Source organism: Chelonia mydas, chromosome 12 (assembly GCF_015237465.2).
Source record: "Chelonia mydas isolate rCheMyd1 chromosome 12, rCheMyd1.pri.v2, whole genome shotgun sequence".
In the NCBI taxonomy this organism is placed as follows: domain Eukaryota; kingdom Metazoa; phylum Chordata; order Testudines; family Cheloniidae; genus Chelonia; species Chelonia mydas.
The window spans coordinates 11,528,713-11,555,206 of NC_051252.2; the positions used below are offsets into that span (position 1 = coordinate 11,528,713).

The 26,494-nt window shown below is 40.2% G+C and overlaps 1 long non-coding RNA gene across 1 annotated transcript; it reads left to right on the plus strand.

The window, feature by feature from the left end:
* Positions 1 to 2: 2 nt before the first annotated feature.
* On the plus strand, positions 3 to 26,494 carry LOC122462550. Its single transcript, XR_006285177.1, has 3 exons — positions 3 to 159; positions 24,418 to 24,496; positions 25,795 to 26,494. It is a non-coding gene; the product is annotated as an uncharacterized LOC122462550 (long non-coding RNA).

Here is a 26,494-nt window from a genome sequence, read left to right on the forward strand (position 1 = left end):
GTGATTGCTCAAAGCTTACACCTGCAATCGCTCCTCTGCTTGCTTGCTTCGTGTACTCCTCTCGTGCTGCTCCCCTGTTTGGTTTCTGAGGGCTGTGGCTCCAGCCACTTAGGCTCACTGCCCACAACCTGGTCTGTGACAGGAATCCGACTACAATGAGTAAGTCCTAAACAAAGTATAGAAAGAGAGGACCGGCATATAAACTCTATTGGCAGGTCTACTTCCTGCCCACTCAAAACTACAAGTCATAACACCCAAAATTTGGCTGTTAGCTAGCAAAAAATAGCTGAAACTCCGGTAAGACAAATCTGTAGAGCTATATCATATTTCTGCTGCTATGCTATATGTGCAAAACATGCCAACTGCTTGTTGCCTAACAGAAAGTGGACGGGGAATGGGATTAAGTAGGCAGAATGAAAAAGAGTACAGCAGAGAGACCTATCTAGCTGTACATCTTTTATCTCATTTATTCCTGTTTCTCCACGTATGCTGCCTTCTACCTCCTGCAATACCTAGTTAATAGGCCCATTGTGTCTAGGTTCCATGACAGACTTCAAAATCCATCTAATTTTCTGTTCTCCACCCCCCCTTGATAGGCAAGGAGAATAATTGTTCTCTCTCCTCTCTCGGTGGGACTGGGAGTTAGTGGCTGTGGTCAAATAATTCTGAATTACTTGCAAGGCAAAGTGTTGTGGTAGCATAGCTTCCTCCAAACTAGCTTTCAGCTTGATGCCTGTACAGTTGGAAGTATACTTCAGAACGATAAAACTCTGTACTTTAGTAGTCTCTTCAGCTGAGGACCATAAAGCACTTTATTAACAGCAGCAATTCAAGCCCCAACGCTCCCTTATGAAATAAGTCATTAGCCTCCTCCTTTCACGGGGAAACTGAGGCATAAAGGATAAATGCTTTTTAATGTTATATTGCAAGACTGCAGCAGAGCTGGGAATACAGATCATTTGACTATCAGACCCTAATCTCATGACCTGCCCAGGCTTTCTCTCCATGCATTCGACAACTTTACACAGGGGTCTATAGAAATAGCTAAGACACTTTGGTCATATCTTACAGAGCACAAGAGAGTAACAATGTGCAAGATGTGTCTATTTGAGTGAAGTTTCAGAAAGTGCTCAGAAGGCAGGCAATATGGGTGAGTTTCATTCACATCCCTACAGATTCTGTTTGGGTTTAATAAGCACCCCTAAATCTGGATAATTTTCAAAAGATTTATCCAAACTTCATGAATATGCAATTCTGGCCTGCTACAGTATTTCAAGTGAAAATTTTGACACTTCCGGCTTCCAGGCAGGCTGAGAGATTGGCCTTTCTCATGACATTTGGCACTTCCATTGAGGCCAGAACCAGACTGCAGAGATGCACAAAAATGGAAAAACAATTTGACTTTTTAAAGTCGGTCTGGTTTGTAATATTGGAAAAAATTCAAACTGGGTTTTGACTGGATTTTCCAGCTTCACAATTAAGGTACTTATGAAATTTCTTATTAGTATTTTATTGTATACTATTGTAGTACCTACAGCCACACCAAGATTAAGGCCCATTACGCTAGGAGCTGTACAAATGCATATTAAGAGATGTTCCCTGTCCTGAAGAGCTTACAATTTAAATAGGAAAGCTGGAGAAAGGAAATATTATTAGAGTTGGTTAAAAATTCCCAGGTGAAACTTCTTTTTTAAATGAAAAACTTCAGAAAAAATTATCTTTTTGTTTTTTTAAAAAAAGCCTGTTTTTTGTTTGTTTAGAGCTGGAGAAAATACTCTCTCGCTCGCTCTCTCTCTTTAATAATATTTTTTCACTGCAAAAGGAGGTGGGGGAGGGGAGAAATGGGTAAAAGGAATGAGGGGGGCAAGAAGTGCATTTTCAAAAGGGGGGAAGTGAGGAGGGAGTGTTTCCCCCATCTAAAAGACTTTTTTCAACTTTTTTTTTTAAATCGTAACTTTTTTGTTAAAAGAATTTTCATGTAATTTTTTCAAAAACTATACTCATTTGACAAGCTCTAATTATTATCCCCATTTAACAGATGTCCAGCTGAGAGACAGAGATGTGCCGTGCATGGGAAGAAGTTCTGGCAGGAATTGTAACCAGACCTCCTGATTCCCAATCCAGTGCCTTAGACACAAATTAACTCCCTTCCTCTCACTACAAAAAGGACAGCTTACAAGACGCAAAGGTACCAACATACAAAAGAGCTAGAGCTCTTGACCATTTCTTTGAATTAATAAAATGAAATTAGTAAAAGAAATTAAAATCCCCAGAGCTTCATTGCATAGCATCAGATAATTTAGAGTCCAAACGTCTGCTTCTCACTCAGACTACCCAATGACTGCTATGGGGAGTTCAACTTGAGTAACAGTTACAGAATCCAGGCTTATATTTTTGTGTTTCAGGTAGGTTCCTCTATAGTTAGCTAGTAATTAAAAAAGACTTTACACACACTTACTTCTAATTGTTCCAAAGCTGGGAAATCAATGAATCTGTTATGAAATTGCTCTCTGAAAGAGTTAATAAAAAATCAGAAAGTCCCCTATGCACTTTTGCATTTTATTGACATTTTAATTAAGACTGTAGTATTCTTCAGGGATCTCTGCACTTTAATAGAAATCATCTTAATATGCTACACTGGCAAAGAGTAATAGATGAATGCAGGCCCATATTCCCATATGTTTTATGGTACTTAGTGGTTCTTTTGTACAATATGTTATGATGTTAAGACATTTTATGAGTTTCTATTGGCTAAGTTGAGCCATATCAAATTATAATTTGCTCAGTGGATTTTACTGTAAGAAGATTAAATAGGGCACATTCCGTATTTATTGTATAGTTAGATCTGCCTGTTTTTGTTTGTCCTATTATATTCTTTTCCTTTAAAGTGACTGTAATGAGCGTTATATGACGGCTACACGTGGCTCTGTTTTAGAATAGGCTGGTTCATTTTTTATTTTTTTTAAACAAGTTGTTGATCTGAAAAGATGCTGTTCCCCTGATGACGTTCTGAATGAACTTTTATCCACTTAACTGCAGCATTAAGGTAGATATGGAAGTTTTTTCTTTTTAAGTAGCCAACTTGGCACAGAAGATTTATGCCCGGGGATTCTGAGCCGCCAAGTGAGAGGTGATTAGGGACCCATCTTGCACGAGGGAACAGAAGTGTATGTCAAAGGGCTGACAAATGTAGTTCAACATTTAGCGTCTGAGTGATTTGGGATTAAAAAGCAGCCTTGGATCAAGAGAAGAAGGTCACCAAACTGGCTTCAACCTCTCATCCTGCAAAGAGGTTCAATATTGGCCCAGGGCTCCAGCTACTCCACAGCATGGGGGCCCACACTGTCTGTCCCACCCTCTGCTTGGAGTGGTGATGGCTGCAGCCTTCTCTGCCTTCCTAGTGAGACAGGGACAACAGCAAAGTGCTTCTTTCCAGCAGTGAAAGCAGGGGCTATCCTTTCCTTGGGGGTAGCAGGGATAATAGCCAGTCCTCTCTAGTGAGGCAGTACTTACCCAGCAGCTGAAGTCTATTTGCTTGGGTGGGTGGGCTTGGCCTGCTGCATTCTCTATCTGCCCCTCATGGAGCCCTGTGCAGTGGCAATATTGGCAGGGCATCTCCAGAACAGTGGATCTTGTAGTTTAACACGTTATTGAGGTAAATGGGGAAGCTCAACCTTCTGAGCTATTGCCCCAAGCAGTCTGCAAACGGTCCAGCAGATGTCACTGAATCTGTTGCATTCCAGTCATGTTTTCACACTTTTCTACACAACCATGAGGCCTGAAAACTGGCTTGGGTTTTAAAATAAAAGTTGAGACTCTGAAGTAATCACTTGACTCCAAGAGTGGGGGCCCTTGGCAGGCTTTTAGAGCCTATGTCTTAATCCATCCCTGCATTAGACAGTGGTTCACTATAATTTCTACCACTATAGGTCACTGCAAAAATGCACCGTTATGGTGCTGTAGCCTCAGTAAGTTTGCAGCTTCCGTGCAGTGTGTGGTAATTAAGGATGGACAAGTTCAGATAAAATGAAAGCCATCCCCAACTTTCAAGCAAAGCTTAAGCACAAGTGCAAAAAAAACCCCCAAACCCACCACCCTTTATTGGCTATTTTGGCACCTTTTTTCTGGTTCATGCCAGAAACCAGAAGAGAGAAAAATATTAATTTTAACGTGTCACATCCCCAGAAGGTGTTCGTTGTTGCTTGGTTAGGAAAATGGTGGAAGGCTTCCAGAGAAATTCTATTTTATACTAATTGGTTTGCTCTCAGACGTTGGCTTCAGGGGATCAAAAGTGAGATCAACCCAGAAAGGAAGTATGATGTCTATCTAGTCTCGAATAAGAAAGGGCCAGAAGAAGACAGCTATTGACATTACTTCTGTGTGTGGAGCATTTCATCAATCGCTTTATTCATTCACGTACACTATGAACACTGCATAAACAGCATGTTTACTCTGAGCAATCAGAAGATGGCATGATAAAGGTGAAGATTTTATAAGAAGTTTATAGAAAGCACTTGAAAATAGGTAATTGTTTAAAGAAGGCTATTCTTAAACATATCCTGAGGCTGACTGCTACAGTGATGTATTTCTGAAAACACTGGGGACCCTGACAGAAAAGAGATTTCCTTCTGTCTTTGAATACTGTGTCAGGCTAGGCTGTATGATCATTGTAATACTTTCTTTGAGTACAACTTTGTGCAATGGGGAAAGGTTTGGGTTAGGCCATCTTTAAAGTGAGGGTGAGGCTGTTCAGAATCAAGCGCATGTCTGTTTGAGACAAGGAAGCATGTGACACTAACCCTGCTGTATGAAGAGCAAAGTTTCTATGCGTTTTGTATTGCAGTGCTACCTTTGGATCAAGAATCTCTGCAGTAACTTTATGGTTCCCATTCACTTTCCAATCTCCCTAAGGCACCAGAGTCAAACTTGGAAATCAGTATCCTCCAGTCTTTGATGTTTGTTTTTTAGGAATATATGCCAAAAAAAAAATCTCCTCAGAGATGAAATTTCTGAGTAGCAAGTGAATAAACATTATCATCATACTAATTGTAGTGGCAAATACACTTCTTGTAGATACCCATCTCCTAAGACACATTGATTGTATGGAATGATATTTATTATGAAGATTCATGTGGAATGATCTTGACACCAGGAGTCCAGCTGAGTTGGTGCTTATTTCAACCCTGGATACTTGTGTTCTTACAGTTGCTTTAATTAGTGGCAGTGCAGAATATTGGGCGCTGATGAAGTGCTTACGTCATGCTGCAGTGCCATCCTGAATCTTTTCCCTGCCTGCCTGCTGTTCAGACATCCTATTGAGATTGGATTTCACATACTTCTACCATTCCAGGGTTTGGGTTGGCTTGCAAGAGCCTGTTCTCATACCATTTCCAGCCACAGTTTATTTGCTTGAGGCCTTAAAAAGAAAACAAAGAAGAAAAACACTCTTGTGTGTTAATCTGATCTGAGTCAAAACTCCAAACCATTTGAGATTTCCCCATCACTGATAGTGATCTCACCATTTGGTACTGTATTAAACAACAGTAAAATGTATGACTTTCACTTTGCATCCCTGTGACATTTCAAGATTCAGGAAACAAAACAAACCTATCCTAATGAAGAAGTGGATGAAGCAGATGAAGTAAAAGAAGAACAAAACCTTCAGTCCTGTTTGTCTAAATTTCAGTGGTTTAGTGAAATGGTTCCTTTGTATTTGAAGCTATCAAAGTGTTTCAGGATACTTCCAGCTGAAAAGATGCTATACACATAAAAGATAGAATGCTTTATTGACAAGCGGCTAGAGAAAGCTTAGCTATCTTCAGGATCTGAGTCAATCAGCTAGTACAATTTATGTTCATAGTTTTGCTTTCAAATCCATTTTAGCTGAGGAGAGAGGTTTCTGATGCGGTAGGTCACAACATCTGCCAGTGTCTGTGTCCCTGTTTAACTAAACTGCTCATGGAAACCTCCTGCACAGCACCAATGGGACCTATCTCTGATACATACCAAATACTTGGACCTTTTCAACTCACACATGGTGATGTAGTTCCATGTAATCCAATTAGGAAAATTCCAATAGGCTGAAGGAAGGGTTTATATGACTGTAATATTCCTGACATAATGCTGCTTGCACACAATGATTATAGTGCAGCTTGGGGAGTTGGATGGAAAAACTTCCTGTAAGTAACTCAAGCATTTGTTGAAGTTGATGTTAGTTGAATGCTCTGGACTCTGGGTGTACAAATACCAATCTCCCCTCCCTTTAAAATAAATGCCTAAGAAACTAAGCTCTATCTCAACGTCTAGATTGCTTTTAGCCCTGGTCCACTATGCTTATACTTAACTTTAAGCATAAGAGTATTCCCACAGAAGTCAATGGGATTATGTATGCACTCAAAGTTAAGCTTGTGCATAAGTGCTTTGCTGGATCAGGGCCTATGATTGCACGAGCAGTTGGATACAGCAGACTTCTTCTTTTAGCCTTATTACATTTTCCTTTTTTCTTGGACTTTATCCCCCTCTTTCCTCGCAACTTCCTGCCACCCTGTGCTTCCCCTTCTCTCCAGAGAAGCTGATAAGCATATGCTTTTGGAGCTACCATTAACCCCATCCCTTCGGGTTGGGGGCGGGTTGTGTGAGGGGATGCTAATGCATGATAAAGCTGGCTGGTGTCCCTCATGGAGAGCAGAACATGTCACCTACACAATCAGCACAGTCTCCACTAGCCTAAGGCCTGGCATGCCGAGTTTATCTCTAAATTCAGATCTCCCAGTTCACAGCCTAGTGCCAGACATGTGTTGTTTTTTTTTATGTGTATATATGCCTAAGGAATTCCTTGGTATTAAACTTAGAAAGAGAATGCAGCCAGAATACATTGCTTTGTCTGTTTTAGCATGTGCTAACAATAACTCCTTATGTAGTCTCAGAGGGGAGAAATACTGCCATGGTAACTTTTAACATAAGCATGAAATCAGTGAGCGCCACTTTATCTCATGTAATTAAATAGCTAATAATGTAAAAAATTGTAATTTATACTAATACTTTTGATATTTCATCTTTATCTTGGAGCCTTTACTTCTTGGCCGGGCAGCGTATCAGTGTGGACATGATGCGGAGGGTGGGGTTAGACAAGAAAGGAAACAGGGAGATACCTCATTATAAATGTGAGGCTGGTGCATGAACCGTGTCTGCAGCAATCAAAGAGCTAATTGTTACGATTTCTCTGATACTGTCTTAGCTGTAATATCCTGCACTGTCAGCTTTCCAGCCCTTAATGTAATGCATTTGCGTATCGAACCATCACAGTGACTATCCTATCAGCTGTACTTGAGTATTTGAATAAAAAATGCATTGTTCCCTGTGCCCTTCAGCATATCGGATCAAAAAGCAAGGCTAAGAGAATTTTTATTTCAATTTTTTTTTACGCAGAGAAGTAATCACGTAGTCAGTTTTCTTAAAGATAAATTCCTGCTCGTATGTTAAAATTCAGCTTGCAACTCACCTAGTATGGCTGAAACCTAGATAAAAGAATTGAATTTTTGGAAGGAAAGAAAGAGAGAGAAAGAAAGAAAGAAAGAGAAGCCAGTGTTTTAAGTGTCCTGTGAAAAAAAGAAGGCATTTGGCCTTAGGCATATGCATTCACAAGAGACAGCTTCAACTCTTTTATAAAGTGGTGAGTTTTGTGTGAGCACAGATGCATTTTGTTTTCCTATGAGGAAAAAATGATTAAATTATCAGAAACAAAGATAAAAAAGGGGCTTCCTGAATATTCTTCCTTTACCTCCCTTGTGTCTCACTTATTCCTACTGCTTATCAAAGGTGCTGACTTTATCTCTCTAAGATTTAGTTTAAATGTCCAACACAGATTATTAATGAAAGTAATAGGCTTTTGTTTATTACATGTAATAATGGAGAATATGACTATTTAATATAAATCTGACATTTAAATTCCACTTAGTTCTGAGATATGGATGATATAAACGAATAACTCTTTACCCTAGAGTAAAAACTCCCTCAGTCTGCATTTTAAAGCATTGAAGTTTTCAAAGTAATCAGTTTTTTTTCAGAGGAACCAAATTGTGAAGACATCTGTTATGTTATTAATTTCACATAAATCTTAAGCTCCTCAAGGCCCGAAATGAGGCTTCATTCAAGCTGAATTAATGAAACATGATTGTAAGTCCCTTGCATGGAAATGCTGTCATACAGTATTGAGTTGCTTATAATCACTGAGTAATCTTGCAGGCTGCCAGGGGAGAGCTACTTTAAATCCCTCCATAAAACAATATCTGAAAATATCAGAACACTAACTATATCCTGAAAGATTAATAGCAGATGAAAATTTCTATGAAATGAATCATACTTTCTCAGTAAAGGATACACACATTCACAGTAACTGCAGATAGGTTAATATAAGGGCAAAATCTACAATCCAGATGCAAGATGCATTTAAGCTCTGAGATTCATTCTACATACCAAGTTGCTTAAGCATGCAAGAATTCTATATAATTGAGAAAATGTTTAGAATTATATAAGTTTCTAATTCAATATGGTCCAAATCCTACAGGCCTCACTCAGTCAAAACTCCCACTGACCTTTTTGTTGGCCGCTTAAAGAATTATAGGATTAGGTCTTTTAGAAATAATATACAATATATATTGGTCAAGCAAATGACAATTGACAAGAATGATCAAAAAGCTAGATGATTTTTTATTTCAAAATCACAGCACAGTATTTGATTTTGGCCTTTTGAGCTAGCAAGTGAAACTTGCTATTTTATTAATTTATTTTAAATAGTGTGTGCATACAATATAACTTATTTTTAAATTTGAAAGCGTGATTTTGGAGGGACTGAACTTCCTTAATCAAGCATGAAAATACTCTCTTGCTTTCCAGCTGAATTGGGAAATAAAAATCTGCATATGATATTTACTTCTCAAATCTTCTGAGTCCTGTTAGCTTTGATAGAGGGTTTTTTTCTTTTCTTTTTAAAGTATTTAAATCAAAAAGATAATTAAATACAAAAGCAATCCTTTTAATGTTGTGGCATATTATGCAAAATTAATTATAAGGACAGTAGATAGTTGGTGTATGTAATACTTGACAGTACTGCATCAATTAGAAATTTTGATGGTAGGTAATATTTTTAGACACTGTAATTCCAGGTACAGTACTCTAAAATATATTATTTCTAAACATCTATAATTTATTTCTAGATTTTCACCTTGAGAAGACTTACACTTTTGAAGAGTTCTATTCTGTGAATTGTTTTAAGATTCACTTTTTCGTCTCAAGTACTAGTTAAGCATCAATGATGTGCATCAATAATAAAAAAACTATTATAATAATTATATGGTTCTGGTCAGAGGCTGTTGCTATCTGAAAAGAAAAACTTTGACGTTGCACACAGGGGAAATGAGAGCAGCTGAGGAACTAATTCCATAAGATACGTTTCAGCAAAGTGAAAAAGATTTGTATTGATGTGGCTTGTTTACACTACATTATTAATGTTATCTGTTCTGCATCATTATATGTATGTATTTATATAATATATATGACTATTTTAATGTACTGTGATTTGGATAAATGCTCTTATATCATTTCTCTGTAGGCTCCCATGAGAGGCAGCTAGACGAAAGTAAGACAAACCATCAGAGTCATCTTGGTGGCAATTTTTAGATAAGAAACACTTATCGGTAGTTCACAGGCTAAAGATGCACTAATCTCTAGCTGCTCTAGTTGAAAGTTTGACAACCTCAGCATGTTAAAATGTGAGGTCTACACTTTACCCGTTAGTGAGATTCAATAGAACTTCAAAGAAATTCTAAATCTGCCTTTGAGTACCATATGTTGACACTGGATGGTGGTCACTGGAGATGACTTGAAGTACCACAGCCATAACTCGTGCTCTTGTTGTAATCCTCTGTTCTCTGTAGCATTACTGAATTTAGAGAGCAGCAAACAGCTTTTTCCCCCCGCCCCCTTCCAAAGTGTCCATTTTCGGTGCTTAATTCTTGCTCACCTCTGCAAATCCATGTCAAAATAAATGGAGACTATTTTTTTTTTGTGAGTGCCATACTTTGAAGTGCACAGATGCAAATCCAAACACTGCATCACGTTGTCAGATACAGAAATTAGCAGCATCCTGCATTGCCTTTGAAGTTTTTGACTGTTGTTCTATGGAGTGTATTTTCATATATAAATCAGATGGAAGCTATTGAGACTCAGATAGCAATAATGATTTACTTGCTGTAATTTTTTTTTTTTTGGGCCACACTTAGGGTATGATCTACTAAATAGTTCTTGGTCAGATGTTATTTATTAAGACATTACTTTTTTTCCTGCCTTAAACTATTTTTTAATTAAAGGCTAGAGATCTAATGTGCTTATTTGGTCTACACATATGTAAAAAATCAGATAACGATTAGGTACCAGATTATTTGCTGCTTGCATCTTTTTGAAACACTGTGATTTACAAACACTGAGAGAAGATAGAACTACTTGACTCCAGCATCTGCTTAATCATGGGGGCTGTGGAGGGGGAAGTGTGCAGTGACAACCTCAGTGGAGGTGGTCTGTTCTGAACAATGAGCAGAAAATTAGGTCTGAGGTAATAGCAGCATGCTGGCAATAGGGGAAACAGTCTTGCCCACTCAGTTCTATTGTTCATTTACGAGCAAAAACTGCAGCATTCCTTTTAAGTGAAGGCTGATTAGAAAATGCATAGGCACGTGGATTACATTCTGTATGTAGTGTCCTGGACTGGTATTCAGGAGCTCTGGATTCTGTTCTCGATTCTGCCACTGACCTGTTGTGGCCTTCCTTATGCACACACCCGTTATCTATTCTGAGTCTGTGAGCTCTTCAGGGTAGGGGCCGTCTCTTATGATGTTTGTACAGTACCTGGCACAATGGGAGGGTCCCAAATTTCAGTTACTACAACGATTACTGCTACTACTACTAACAAATATTTGAGGCCTGATCCAAAGCCCACTGCAATCAGTGGAAGTCTCTCAATGAGCTTTGGATCAGGCCCACAGGACCAGATTTTCAAAGAAGCTCATGGCCATATTTTCATGTCCTGAGTGCCCAGCAATTGTGGCCAGGATTTTCATTTAGCACCCAACAGCTCCCAGTGTGATACTCCTCAACTAAGAGTTCAGCTTTCAAACTGCTGAATTCTTTCAAAAATCTGGCCATTATTTTGGTGCCTAAGTGGGAGCTTCGTTCTTTTGAAAAGTTTGCCCAAGTGTGTGTGCGTGTGTGTTAAAGAGGGTGAGCATAATGGATATAAGCACCCTCAAAATTGGGGATACTAGGAATCTAGATTGCAGTCCACATGTGGTGGACTGATTTTTTCCCCCCCACCCCCACCCCCAACCCCCTTACAGATGTGAGTGGTTAAGGGTCTAGAAGGAACAGCAACTGGATGGGCTATTGAAGAAGGGGAGGTGAAAGGGCCTCCTGGCCAGTCACTCTAACAAGCAAGGTGAGATAAACAGGGAGCTGGGGAAAGAGCCAGCTCACCAATCCATTCTCTTTTCTCTTTGGGGATAGAGAGAAGTTAGAAAGCTAATGGCAGTCCTCCCCAGGTACATTCTGAGAGGAACATATAGGCCAGGTAAAGTTGGTATTCATCTTTGCATATCCAAATATGGACCAGATCCTTCTCCCATTTAATTTCTCTATCTATCCAGTTTTTTTCTGGGTCCCCCTCATAAGATGAAAACCTCACAACAATTAAGGTATTTATCTTCACAAATACTCGTCACAGGAAGGAAAATACTATTATCCCCACTTCATAGATGGAGAAAACTGGAGCCTAAAAATTGGCTTGATTAAGGTCAAACAAGCTGTCTGTGGAAAGGCTAAGTAACGAACCCAGGTCTCCTGAAAACACAGGATGGTGCCTTACCAACATGACTGTCCTTCCTTCCTCTCGGTCCTGACTCAGGGAAGCTTAAGTTCATCTCTGTTTAGAACATTGCTTAAACACCTGCTTAACTTTAAGTAGGTACTTTAAATTGACTTAATACTGTACTGAATAGGGTTGCTTTGCTGAATTGAGGCCATAAAGAGTGTTCAAATTAGGGTATGAACACCATCTCCTGCTTCTTCCCCTTATAGATTGCTTAGCTTCAAAGCTTCCAGAAGTGAGGAAAGCATTGTTGACAATGAGAATTTTACCAGGCTTGGGCTCATAATTTGACTCCCTATTTATGGGTTATAATTAGAATCTGAACAATAGGCCCTTTGCCCATCTCTAGGGGACACAACCACGAGAGTGGTGATAATCCTAGGTAAAGAGATGAAGAAAGACTTAGTAGAATGCCACACACACACACACACACACACACACACACACACACACACACACACACACACACACACACACCCCCCCCCCCCCCCCCCCAATTAGGAGATGAAATAGGAAACTAGAAATACATTTTCTTGGGAAAGAGAGAACAAAACACAAACTGGACTTTGTATTTTATTTTTCCATTACAGGAAATATAAACAGGATGAAAAGCCAAGAGTATTCTGAAATCTTTCACGTGGTTCTTGTTGCTAGGCCAGACTGCCTTCTTGGTATCCATACATTTAGCACATCTGGCTCCCTTGTGGTTGCTTAGAGTGGGAAAAAAAATACACAGTGATGAGATTAGGAGAAAATAGGGGTGGGGGTAAAAAAAAAAGAGAAAAACAATAAAATGTATATAGACATTTTATTGTCTAACTGCTGGTTTGCGTGGTTTTTATTAAGAATATGTGTGTAGACTTAGACCTACAGAAAAATATCCAGTCTTCAGGCTGCTCTAATTTACACTGAGGGTTAATAACAGGATGTGTCAACCCTTTAAGGGAGGCTACAGACCTAGCACTCCTGGCTACAAGGTCTCAAATTTGCTCACACCTCGCTCCTACCACCTCCTTGTCGTATGTACACCTCAGCTGAGAGGGAGCAGTGGACGAGTAAGCCCCATTCTGCTCTCATTTCTGCTGGTGTAAATCCAGAGTAATTTTATTGACTTCATTGGGTTGCTCAGGATTTCTACTGGTGCAAATTAACTCTATTAACTCTGCTTGGGAACTAGGCAGCAGATCAGCCTTGCTGCCCATTGGACAAATTCAGGGTCTTAGTATGCACTTGCCAAAGTACGATCGTTAACTATTATCATGCCCATTTTACAGAGGTGTAAACAAAGGCATACAGATGTGCAAAGACTTGCCCAAGCTCACAGGTTAATGGAATTAGACCCCCATGTGCTAAAAGACATATTACGCTACCTTTTTAGGAGCATGGCCTTCTTCTGCAGGAATGCGTTATGCCTCCAATTGAATTGCAGGTCCATCTTGCCTTGTCAGAGGTGCTGCTATTCCAATTTGCACCAGCAATTCATTTTGTGTGACTCAAACATGGGAGCAAACATTCTTGTGGGAATAAATTGTTCTTGCACAGGAGTTTGGGTCTGAAGCCAGCCACAGAGCTATTCCATTAAACTACACAGCAAGTCCAAGGAACTCAGTTCTCAAAATATTCTTTACCTATCAACCTCTTGGGGTGACTAACCTCCAAACCCTCCATCTTGTGTGTATCATAGGAACAAAGGAAGAGCAGGGTGGTCGTGAACTACAGTACTACTGAAAAAATCTCTAAGGTTACAGTCCTGTTTACAGTCCAACCTGAATACGGAGCAGTGCAATGGTGCTCTGCCTGTTTAGCAGCCAAATATGATTACTGAGTCATTCTCTCTCCCCTGCCATGAGTATACACCAGATGCTGCATATGACACCTGATGTACCTGCTTCCTATATTAACAGGTGTGGCGTGAAGGGGGATGGAGCCAAGGGCCTGTCCACTTCCTGCCCACCACTATGAGTAAGATGCAGCAACTCTGTGGAACCTACGACCTTAGAGCTGCTTCCTTTTCCTCCTTTACTCCCTTGTGCTGATACAAAAGACAGACCGTGATCTGGCTCTGTCTTGGCCACCTTCATTTCCGCCCCTACACACACACCTTACCATGTGCACAGGCTGCACTGTCCCTTGCCCAGACACATGGAACTTGTTTCCACGTGCCTAAGGTTTCTCTTAAAAAATGTGGGCTTTAATTTTAAGACTGGTTCTTCTCTGTTGTTCTGCTATAAATCAATGGTGTTTGTACAGGTATGAGTGAAAGCCGGAAGCAGGCCGCTGTCTATGCATGCTGCTAACTGGAGTCTAAAGAATGAAAAGCAACTGATATTCAGCTCTGTAATTGTTTTTCTTTTGTGACCAGCACTTCTGCCAGCTCTCATTCCCTTCACGGTCTTTTGGCTTCTCCATCCGTGTCCACTTGCCATTGCCTAACGGCAATACAACTCCCTGGGAGAGGTTGCCTTTATCCAGGCCCCTTAGCCAACACTGGGAAGGGCAGGGGGCAGTAGGTTCCAGAAACTCTTTGCCCATCAGCCCCTCTCTTCAGAGCTTTCAGGGTTCTTTTTATCCCTTGGGGATGTCTGTGTGAAATTACCCATACGACCGTAATCTCAACCAGAAACAAGGTTTATTAAAAACAGAGAGCAAAACAAAAAATAAACTGTTTGCTTCCCAGATTGAGATTTACACTTCTCATGGGGTAAAGCAGATAGGGATTTTACAGCCGTAAAACACAAGTCCCTGTTTTGACATCCTCTTGGTCAGACAGACCCTGTTGCTGGGTGTCCAGAGAGGGATGAATATGTCTCTAACCTCCGGCTGCCATTCCTGCCCTCCAAAATAGTCATCTCCAACTACCTATATACACAGGAGAGTTTGGACTTGCTGCCTTCTCCAGGAGGTGATGCAACAAGGACAAAAACAAAAACAACTCTTAAAGATAACCAGTAGCCATTTTTAAAGGGTCATTGACCCAGCTTAATTACTGCATCCCTCAAACCAATGCGTTCCTCTCACCCACCCCATTGCTGTATTGCTCTTTCAAATAGGCAGACTGGCATTTTTCTCAATACAACACACCTACACTCTTTTTTTTTGTTTTGTTTTTTGTTATGAATTAGGGATAGAGGGATAGAGCCTCTACCACAGCTTTCTTGGTTGGAAATTTTTCTGTTTTTCAACATTTGGGTGGATTGTTCATGATAAAGAATACCTTTCCTTTGTAAGTAATGGGTGCCTGTTGATTTCACACATTGGTGCATACTAGGTGCTTTAGCAGCTTTGTCAACAGCTGAAGTTTTTTCCTGTGAACCAGACAGTAACGGGAACTGTGGTTGATGCTGCAAGACAATGGAGATTGATTAACTTAGAAGTAGATGCTGCTGCTGAAGTTCTTACTGCACCATTTGTTCTTCTAACCTGTGAGCATGTCAGAACTTCTGGGGTGCATCTTATGATCCATGTGGAAACAGTGAGAACTTGATTTAGATATCCACAACTTTTACAAAAAAATTAAAGTCTAGAATTCATAATCCTGTATATAATTTTCATCACTCTACCTATGATCAATCATTCTCTGCAAAGGTTTTGGTGCCATATCTATATGCTAATTCTACTTCATTTACGCTTTACTAATCAAAATGTGCTTTTATAAGATCCAGCTGATACTCAGGAAGCTTTGAGTTTTACCTGATTCAAGGTGGCTAATGCAGAGGACATCTCTGGTTTGAGTCTCAGATGGACCAAGACAAGGTGTTTGAGGTAATATCTCTTATTGCATCAACTTCTGTTAGTGAAAGAGACAAGCTTTCGATCTACATAGAGCTGTTCTTCAGGTCTGGGAAGAGCTCTGGGTAGCTTTGAAAGCTTGTCTCTTTCACCAACAGAAGTTGGTCGAATAAAAGATAATACCTCATCCAGCTTTGTCTCTCTAATATCCTGGGACCAACACGGCTACAACAACACTGCAAACAAGATGTGATGAGGAATGCTAGCTCTATAGATCCACAGAAGTGAGGTTAGTTTTGTTTTCTACAAAGTATTCTGTGCTAGGCCTCTTTCTGTTCACTATGGCTCTGCATCGTATTTTGGAAAGAATTCCTCCTTACAGCAACATTCTGGATCAGATTCCTTTGAGGGAAACTTTTTTTCTCCTGCAACTCAAGTGAACTATTCATGGCCCTGTGAAAGAAATTGAAATGGCTAACGTTTTTGGCAGCGTAAACCATATCTTTTATCTACTGTTATGCTTCCAGCAATCCATGCACTACAAGACTGACACAATGTACCAAATAGGTCACATGTGTAAACTAAATCTTTCTAAGATGTTAGCACCATTGTCACACTCTCCATAACCTGTTCTCAGCTTCTCTGAAGAAAACCACTATTTTATGTTGTTTTAAAGATTTTTTCCAGAAGCTGAATGATATATGAGCTTTCCTGAACACTTTTAGACATAGGAACACTGTTTTCATTGATGTCTTGCAAATGCTTACAGTGGATAAAGACAAGGAAATCCAATGAGCTATGACAGCCATATAACCCAGTGTCGGATAGCTGATCCATGCTGTATGTCTGTGGTTAGATGTACAGCTCCCCCAATGCTTCCCTGAGGGCTGTCTTGCCTGGTACTCCTAGCTCAGGCTTACACGTTTTGAATACTTTCCTGCACAATGAATAATATCTAGCAAGAATACTGTGTCTTGGTTCTGAAGACTTAAATATTCTGTGACCTTGCTTTTTTTCTATTTACTAAATGGAGAGAGAATTGCATCTTTGTATTGTGTGTATTTTTGTTACATGACTTGTTTTTAATGTGTCATTAACAATTTTGCCTTTCATGAATTTGTTACCTGCATCTGTTGTTTCAATATGAACCATTTTTGTGGGTGCCCAAGTGTTATGTGCTGTTGAAGAAAATTCACTTAAAATGTGAGTCATGGTTTGAGATGAAAGTAGAACTGGCATTCCTCTCACACTTCAGAGCCCCTGCTTGAGCTGAATGGGTTTGTCTTTGTGGTGGTTATGGAGTCACTAATACTAATTCTGTGAACTTCAGTGCCCATATAGATGACTGCTCCTGTCAATCATCTCAGTCACCCTGACTATCATGTGTCTGTCCCACGTGGCCTATGACTCAACTCATGGGGCTATTACTAATTTTATTTTATTAGGACTGGAGGCTTAAAAAGGGTAGAGATGATGTCCTTTTTACAGACTGACCTTTACCTCTGCCACGTGTTTTGCTTGTCCAGCATCAGAGCTAATGCTCACCTAATTACTAGGTTTCTCATAGCTCTGAAGAAGAGTACTCTCTTGCTGACTGACTACCAATGGTCTTGTGGGACCATCTCATCTGTTGTCCTTGATCATCACTACAGTGTCTCCTAATTTCCCTCTTCCTTGACCTCATCTTTACAGGTCCTAGTGGTATTCACATGACCTGTGACTGACGAAGCAGGAAGTAAGGGTGCTAGAACACCAGAGGTGGACATCTCATTCCAAATTGGGCCATGAGGCTTTGGCATAGAGTTTTTGACATCCTGTACCATAGCTCTGAAGGGGGCAAAACAGGTTTTTTGGGGGTTTTTTGTTTGTTTGTTTATTTTATCTCCAGCACAGAACCTATAGGACTATCTTTCTTTGCTAATACCCTGGTTCATATATGTTGCTTTGTACAGGTTGAGCCTTTTAGTGAAAGGGTCAAATATGTATTGCTATAAAGATTTTCAAATTACCTTCTAAATAAGTAAACTTGGATCCAGACCAAACAATCTGTCTGTATCACTGGTTTGCGCATATCAAGGGGACTGTGCTGATAGCATTGGTTGGTAGGGATTAGGTTTTCATGAAGGCAATTTATAGATCTAGAAGAATCATCATTACCTATGGCCATCACGTGGTGTTGACTCATCTGCAGCTCCAAGCAAGAGTAAAAATGGCAGAGATTATTGGCTTGGTTCTGCAAGGTGCTGAGCACACTGGCCCTGCTTTAGCAAATCACTTAAGAATATGCTTTAGTTCTGGCACATGAGAAGTGCTAACTGGGGACTCAAAGGAAACCATGCAATTTGCTAGTTTGAGGCTAGAGTGCTCAGTGTCTTTCAGAATTGGGCCCTATAACAGCATCCCTCCTCAGGGGATATGTCTGCCATTTTGTTACTAAGGTTTGCAACACCAGGGCCTTGCCAAATCCCCAGCTGCTTTTGGCTATCTAGGCTAGGGAAGTTTCAAATCGAGTTTTCCATCCTCACTTGGTAAGAAGGTTGTGGACTCTGTTTCAGACATGGTCTTCACCATAATTATTCCTCATTTCAAAATCAAGTTTGGATTATTGCCATGGGGAGTACTTGTGCTGTACATTAAAATCATCAGAAAGCTGCAGCTATTGCCTGAACAATATTTCCTTTAGGGGGTCTTTTAAATCAGTGCCCTGTGATCTGCCCTGGCTACATGTTCTATTACAGAAATCACCTCTCTCATCCTGTGATACCATGTCAGTTGCAATTAGCTTGAGCTAACAGGTCCCATTTCTTGCTTAGGCTGATAGTCTGTGGAGGGTCATCTTGCTTCTGGGAATCCAGGTAGCCACAGTTGCCAAGAAAGTTTTCTATCATCTACACATAGCAATGCACGCTTGGTGAGATGTCTGTGTGTTTGGAAATTGCTTCCCAGTTTGATCTGTTTGCAAGGCACATCTGTCTTCCCAGGCTTTTCTGGGAGGTCGGGTGCGTACCCTGAGGTTATGTGTTGGGGAGGGAGTTTGTTTAGAAGTTGACCTCATTCCCTTTTTATTTTTAGGGGTGACTGTGGTGACCGGGAGGTTAATGGCGAGGAGACATTGGGGGGAAGAGGGGTGGAATGTTTAGGAGGAAAGATGAGAATTAGGACTTTTTCCATGTTTTATTTAAGGAAGAGATGGGGCTTATATGGGAAAAGATCAAACAGAAAGAAATAGGAATCCGAGGGGTAGATTTGAGAATTTCATCGCTGTTGGTACATGCTAAACTGGCATATGTTTTTAATGTCTGTATTATACTGATGGATTTTGAGGGATAAGTGGGTGTGTTGGATAATAGTTGGAGATCTTTAGATGAAAGGGATGCTATACATTCAAATATTATATATGTTATTATCCTGTGGTATTTTTTCAACCATCTAACCTATCTATCAATTTGATAATGAGAATGTCGCTAAATACAGGTGTCAAACCAATAGGATGAGTTTGTGCTACATCGGAGCATATTTGATATTGTCCTAAACAAAGAAGGAGCAAGCTGTTTAACTCTTAAGAAATAAAGGAAACATAAGACAACCTAAGAGGGTGGCCATATTCATACAAAGGATGCATATGTTGTTGCATCAAGACAGGAAGAGAAACTTTTATAATTCCTAAGTAGTGAAAGCCTTTCCTTACTTCTGGGGAAAATATATCTCATTCCAACCCGTTAGGTATATTTTATATGTAACATTTACATCTTGCTGAGTGATTAGTTTAAACAGCTATTTTTATCCTGCATTTCAGCCCACAACTCTCTAATGTTAATTAGTATTAGGAAGGAAGTATGTTTTCTTCACATGCCATAGCAAATGTGCTTTATATAATGATTACAGAACTTGTTTGATCTTTTGTTTTTACTGAACGTAGTCTACAGCACTGACGGCAAACTGTTTGGTTTTAGTTTTCTTCTGCCCTGGGCTGTTTTCCACTGTGAAATTGCTTAACTTTTTTTTTTTTGTAGGTGTTTCTCCACAATCACTAAAACTGTTGGCGTAAGATAGAATTTCACTCCAAAGTTCCTTAAAATCACTGCCTTTTAGCAAGCCACTCAAATAACCCTCCATCCCCTTTTTTCCTCCGAGTTCGAGGAAGGCTCGGTCAGAGCTGATGTTATCAGTAGTTTGGCTAGAAGGGTTCAAAGGTTACTCACAAGCTGTTCAGGTATTGCACAGAGAATGTAATATATATATATAAAATTAGGCCTTAATATATTTCAACTGGGATTTTGGCTCCTAACTTAACCACTTATCTGCATCCAGAAATCTGTTGTTTCCAAGTCCAGTTGCTACTATTTGTATTCTCAATTCATTGCGGGTGTAAATCATATAAGGACAGTCCTTTACAGGAACAAAATTGTGCCTACAGAAGAGGAGGAAATCTTGCAACAGCAACAAAAAACCAGCCCTTCAAAGTATTATAGATGGGCCTAAGCCAAAATCCTAGACCCCAACCCCCCCCCAAACTTGTGGGGGTGCAGACTATGAATCTGGATCCAAATTTTATACAGTCGTCCCTTCCCCTCTCTTACACACTAAATTAAAACGTGAGATCCAAACTCTTAAGTCTGAATGTCAGCAATAATTGTAGAAGGATTCTTGATCAAAGATGGGAATCAGTTAAAAAAAAATCTTGACCCCAAATCTCCTAGTTCTAAGTAAAAGGCACAATGTTTAGAGGAAACCACGCTCCAGACTAGATCGTACCTCACAGAAGTCAGTGGGAGATTTGCCACTGAGTTCAGGTAGAACAGGATCAAAACAGTAATTAAAATATAATTATATCACGTTTTAATTGTGGACCCGCTCCTCTTCCAAATGAATTCAGTTGCAACTGTCCCATTTTCTATGTATTTTTAGACCTAGGAGGATTGGGGTAAAAATAAATAAATAAAATACAATTTGATGCCATTCTTTGATGCTGTTCAGACTGGGAGAGTGGATCAGGCCCATCTGTAATACTTTGAGGGACTGCTTGAGTCATGTTGCAACCCCACCCTCACTTTAATAGGTTCCATTTTGTCCCTGTAAAAATTGCTTCTGGCTTCCTGACACCCACAATGAATTAAGGGTCTGAATACCTATTTAGGTATTGAGATAGCTACCTGTTTAGGTGGCTGGCTACCTGAATTACTAGACTTGTAGGTGCAGTTAGATATTTATCTATCTACCTATTTGGCACCCAAAATCCCACTTAATTCTTTAAAGGAATCCTCCCTTTTTATCAGTGCAATTTTAATTTGTCTTTGATAAGTTGTAAAAATTTGCAGAAGAAAAGTTTAAACCTTCAGAATGAATAGTTACGACGTGGAGAATAGAAACAAGAAGTAAAAGGTGGTAAGGGCCAGAAGTTAAAGACAAGGCTACCAGGGAGTAGAAGAAAGACCCCAAATGTTCCAGAATATGAAGGTTTATCACTGACTAATAGCCTCTTACCCCAAGTCCTGTTTTGAATATCATTTCAGGTTATGTGTTCACTCCTGACTATATTTCTAACTATTTCTATCTCTGATGTGTTCTGCCAAACTATTCTCTAGAGAAGGGGCTATGTCCAAATGTTTGCCCCGAGAGCTGGACTTTTTCCAAAGTTGAGTGCTCAAATGGGTGGTTTTAGTTTGGCTTATTATAATAATAGGGATCAGCCATTGCCTCTCAGGATGTCTGAATCTGCAGTTTTGTCTTGGTGCAATCTCTATAAAGTCTTTTCCTCAGAGATAGACTCCTATACTGGCTTTGGCTCACTAGTTCACATGATCGTAGGGCCATTGCTGAACTATGTTACTCCATTTTTTTTTGTTTTGGTTCCCTTCCTCTAATTTTATATAAAAGAGTATCAGCTTCTGGGCGGGGAGAGAGAGAAACCTGTGTGCCACAGCATAATGGGTGACTTCAGAGGAGGTGACTGGCAGACAGCAGGAAGCCGTGAACTCAAGGCTACTGTCGCTGCTGAGCATCAATAATTTAGAATGAATTCTTGCTTCCTTCAGAACTGAGAAAATAATACCAGGATGAAATTGAGTAAACATTAAGGGACACAGCACCCTTGAGAATGAAGGTCTTGAAATCCTGAAGGGGAAGCCTTTGGGAATAGAGTTTCTCTTCTCTAGCTGATTTCTTCTCCTACCCTCCAGAAAATTGAGAAGTCAATTGGTCTTTATTGTTTAGGTCTAAAATTACTTCTCCCCCCGATTAAATTTTTATTGAATTTTGAGAGAGGTAGATTTACAACCGCCACCACAAAGGAGGAGAGAGTGAAATATATATAAACTATTCAGGCAGCATGGTCTGATGGATTGAGGACTGGGCTGTGAGCCAGGAACTCCTGAGTTCTAATTTCAGCTTTGCTACTGATGCGGTGGGCTTGGGAAAAGTTCTTGCTCCCATGTTCAGGGTCTAACCAATCTCCATATGTGTAGTTGGGAAGGAATTTTCCCCCATGTCAGATTGGCAGTGACTTTGGGGAGGATGGGGGATTGCCTTCCTCTGTAGCATGCGGGTGCAGGTCACCAGGATTGTCTGGGTATATCTTACTTACTCATTTCACTGCTGTTGTGTGGGCCTTGGGCACTGGTACACCTCAGTCCCTCCTGTTCTCTGGCTGTGGCACAATGGAGTCTCGGCTCTGTGGACTGTAATACTTTGATCTAATTTCAGTTGTTGGGTTTAGTGTGCGGGTGCTGGCTGGTGTTGGCGGCCTGTGATATACAGGAGGTCAGACTAGATGATCTGGTGGTCCCATCTGACCTTAAACTCTGTGAATCTCTGACATCCTCTGGGCCTCACTTCTGTCATCATTAAAATTAGAATATTAATACTTTTCTATCTCAGAGGGACTTTGTGTTCATTAATTTAATGTTTGTAGAGAGGTTTGAAAATATCAAGAACTATAGAAGTGCTGAATATTTTTGGTCCACTTTAATATTTGATATGCCTGAGTACCTTTATACCTTGAATATTTCTGGCCCATTTTAAAAATCTGTGTACACAACTGCATGCCCAAATGACCAGTTAGTTGCTTAAGTAGTCACATCTGCGGTAATTGAGAACTACAAACACACATTATACGTGCACATTTAGTTATATAATCTGGGTGTGTATCTACATGTATGTGTGGATGTAACTCAAATCCTGGATTGTAAATTATCCGGTTAATATCGTCCTTTTCTTTTCTCTTCATGAAACATGAACAGGCTCAAGCGTGCTGTTGCACAATGACCTTTTTAAACCACCAGCTGCATGTTTGCCATCACATCGCCCATTATGGTCTCATCTGCCACGCCAGGATGTTCGGGCGGAAACACTCTGGCGAGAGGAATGGATCTGGTATAACCCCCAACCAATCCCTCATCACCAACCCCACAATTTGCCTGCCTGGTTTTGACCTGCCCTGTCACCAGTGGTCCCTGTTGAACAGGTTCCAGACCAGGCCAGGTCTCTGTGCAGCCAACCAGTATCGCTGGGGCCTTCGTGACAGCCCTTTGTGCAGCTGCGGTGCGACACAGCCGATGATGCTCGTTGTCGAGGAATGCCTGCTGACTAGGTTCAGCGGTGGCCTAGAAGAACTGGATCATGCCGCTGAAGATGTAAGATGTAAGATGCAAGACGACTGTGCACACGCTAAATAAATAAATGAACAGGCTATTTTTATGGTTTGTAATTCAACAAATGGTTTATGGTAATATGTGTGTGCAGTGTTTGTTGTAGCTGTGTTGGTCCCAGGATATTAGCAAGACAAGTTGAGTGAGGTCATATCTATTATTGAACCAACCTTGGTTGGTGAGGGTGACAAGCTTTCAAGCTACACAGCGCTCTTCTTCAGGCAACACATTTTGAGCTATGGGTTGTTCACGAACGTGGCTTTTTCCTATTTAGGGTGTGGACCTAGTCGTATAAATTGCGTGTTATTTCTGTCCCCTGATTGGGTGGCAAATATTTTAAACTGGATTCTACCAATAATAAATGCTCCCTTTGACAAACATACCCTTTGTTTGCAGGTGGCTAATTGTACTCACAGGAAGAGCAATCCTTGCCCAAGCACTCATGAAAACAAACCTATTCCTGCGAATGGTCATGAATAGTAAATGAAATGGTGAAACTGAACAGCAATTAAGCATTCAAACAAATGTTTATGAACTTTTTTTTACAGTACTTGACCAGCTATAATGTATGTGCCTGCATATTATACAAATTGTTACGTCCGTCCCATAAAGCCCTATTGTATTAAGCATCAAAAGAATGTTCAGGTCACCTTGCACTGAAAATGGTTGAATTTGAGTAATCACTATCTCCACTGACTCTGATAATCTTAATCCTAAATATTATGAGTTTTCACCATCTGAAACATGTAATTTATTTCTATATAGGAAATGTATCTACACCATTTTAAAAAAAAAGTGGCCATAACACTTCTGTTTTTGATAGCTCCTCCCCCATTCTATTGTACATAGTAAATTGTCAAAAATTCTTTGTTCAGTAGCTTTTCTTTTCAGATATAGTGCTAACCCATTTGCCCTTATTTTAGAGGTTTTGATACTACTATTCTACTGTAGTTTTACTTTTTCTAAACAGCTGCCATCAGTGCCCAGAACTTTTGTCTAACAAAAGCCAGGATATCATAGTCTGAACAGTCCAGTATTTTTAAGCTGATCATTTGCTTCAAATGTTTTTGCATGCGTGAAACTTAGGTGTCCACTTTAACAGACTGGAAATCAATTTTTTTTCAGCATTTAAAATGGTCAGAGTGAGGAAGCCGAGGTTTGTGCTTATCCTGATCTCTTCTGGGAGTGAATGGCAGTTTTGTGGGTCAGTTGCTGAGAAATATCACCAAAAAATGGACCTATGTTTTTACTCGTATGTCTGTTTTTTGTCCCCTAATGAGAGGAGAGGGTGCAAAGGCACCATAGGTTACTTTGGCCCTCCCAGGTTCTGTATCCACTGTATGCTGGACCAGTATCCCCAGACACCAGTTAGAGCAGCTTTAACTTACGCTGACTACCAATGGTTCCAAGGCACCACTACAGAAGTCAGGGATTGCCAAGGCATAAGGAAGCCCTATCTTTTCCCAGTCATGATCTCCCCAGTTAGCAGTAGAAGGCAAGGTATCAGAGCCAATACCCTGGATCTTAGTCCCTGGAGGACTGCCCTATGCTGAGGTGATCCTCCTGTGACCATGTGAGCTGGCTCTAGTCTATGGCCAGATTCCACTGGGAGTTTTTGCATAAAGTAGCTGTGCCACACTGGATAGTTGTGAAAATATAGTGATTACTTACTATATATAGTAGAAAAGTAAAAACAATATTCTTCTATATTAAAATACAGTCTGAGTGTCCTTGCTAATACCCAAAAGGCCTATGGAAAAAACACTCCTTGGTTACTTTCCACTCTTCTCTCCTAAGTCAAAGACAAAATTTCCATGTACCTACTGACATCCAAGATTGAGAGTTTGGTTTCCAGTCACTGGTTGAAGATATTTAACATTCATTTCCCAGCCGTTACATTTTCACCCATTCCATTTGCAAATCTCAGGAATTTCTGACGCTGCCCTAGCTACTCCTGACCTTTCCTCCACCTCCAGACAGCAGAGAAGCAGCCCTTCAACTAGGGAATTAACTCTTCTCCGGCCAACCTGCATGTGGTTTTAGAGAACAAAGAAAGAAGTGGCATTGTTTGCACTGATGAACCTGCTGCCTTGCATCTTCTGTAGTCATTGACCCCTATGCAAATGGAGTGCCAAATCAGAATAGCAGCATTTGATACCCACCTTTCACGGGTGTAAATGACAATACAACGTTTAAGGCACTAGCTAATCAGATTCAATGAATCTTAAAAGATCCAGGGTGAATACCGCAATTCTTTACTTAGGACACTGTGTTTCTAGCATAATACCCTGTGGACCTACCTTACAGATGCTGGATCACCACATAATGTAGTAACTTTTTTCACGAGCTCATTTCCATATAAATAGAGTTTCACTATGTGTGGACTGTCAGGAGATACCTACTCTTCAGTACATGGGTTAGTGAGATCACTAGCACACTGGCTCCTCTGCACTACCAGTCACGGAAGGAGTAGTCATTTTCCCTCTCCTTTTCTCCCCGCAGAGGTGGTGTTTCTCTTCTCCCTCATCTGTGACTGAAAGGGGACTCGGCATCCAGTGGCAGGAAGTAGCTGCTCAGCAGTAGGGGAATAGTGTGTACATAGTTATGTAGCTGAAAGGAGATCATATCAGTCTGTTTTCCGTGTACTGCACCTTTGCATGCAAAGCAGTATTCCCTGCTACCAGCTTGTATTTCAGTTCAGATACAGAATGTTAAGCATCACTGTGTTCTTCCATGGCGACTTTATATTTGTTCTTCCTTGGTTTCTTTCCTTAATTTGAAATAAAATCGTCTAGATAGAGAGATGCGTGTCTTGCTCTTTGTATACTGTCAAACATAGCAGGGTGAATTATAAATTCTCCATCTACTGAGCGAGACTTTAGTATGAATGTAAATCACTGAACCAGATTGGGCCTTTTTGTTTATTTTGTTAAAGGGAATTGCATCATACCCACATTCCCAATAAGTAGATTTAACACTATGTGAAATCTTATTTATGAGAGGCTAAGAAATTTTGCCTGGCAGCTGTATCCCTCTGTATCAACTACTTCTTTGTAATATACCTGTGAAAATTCTGTGATATGTTGCTATCTATAAACAAGATAAAAATATCACCTGTTTAGCCCTTTCCCCATTTGGCCATGAAAGTGTTACTGTTATAGTCTCTCTCTGTTTAAACAAAAAATAAAATTATATTGAAAGG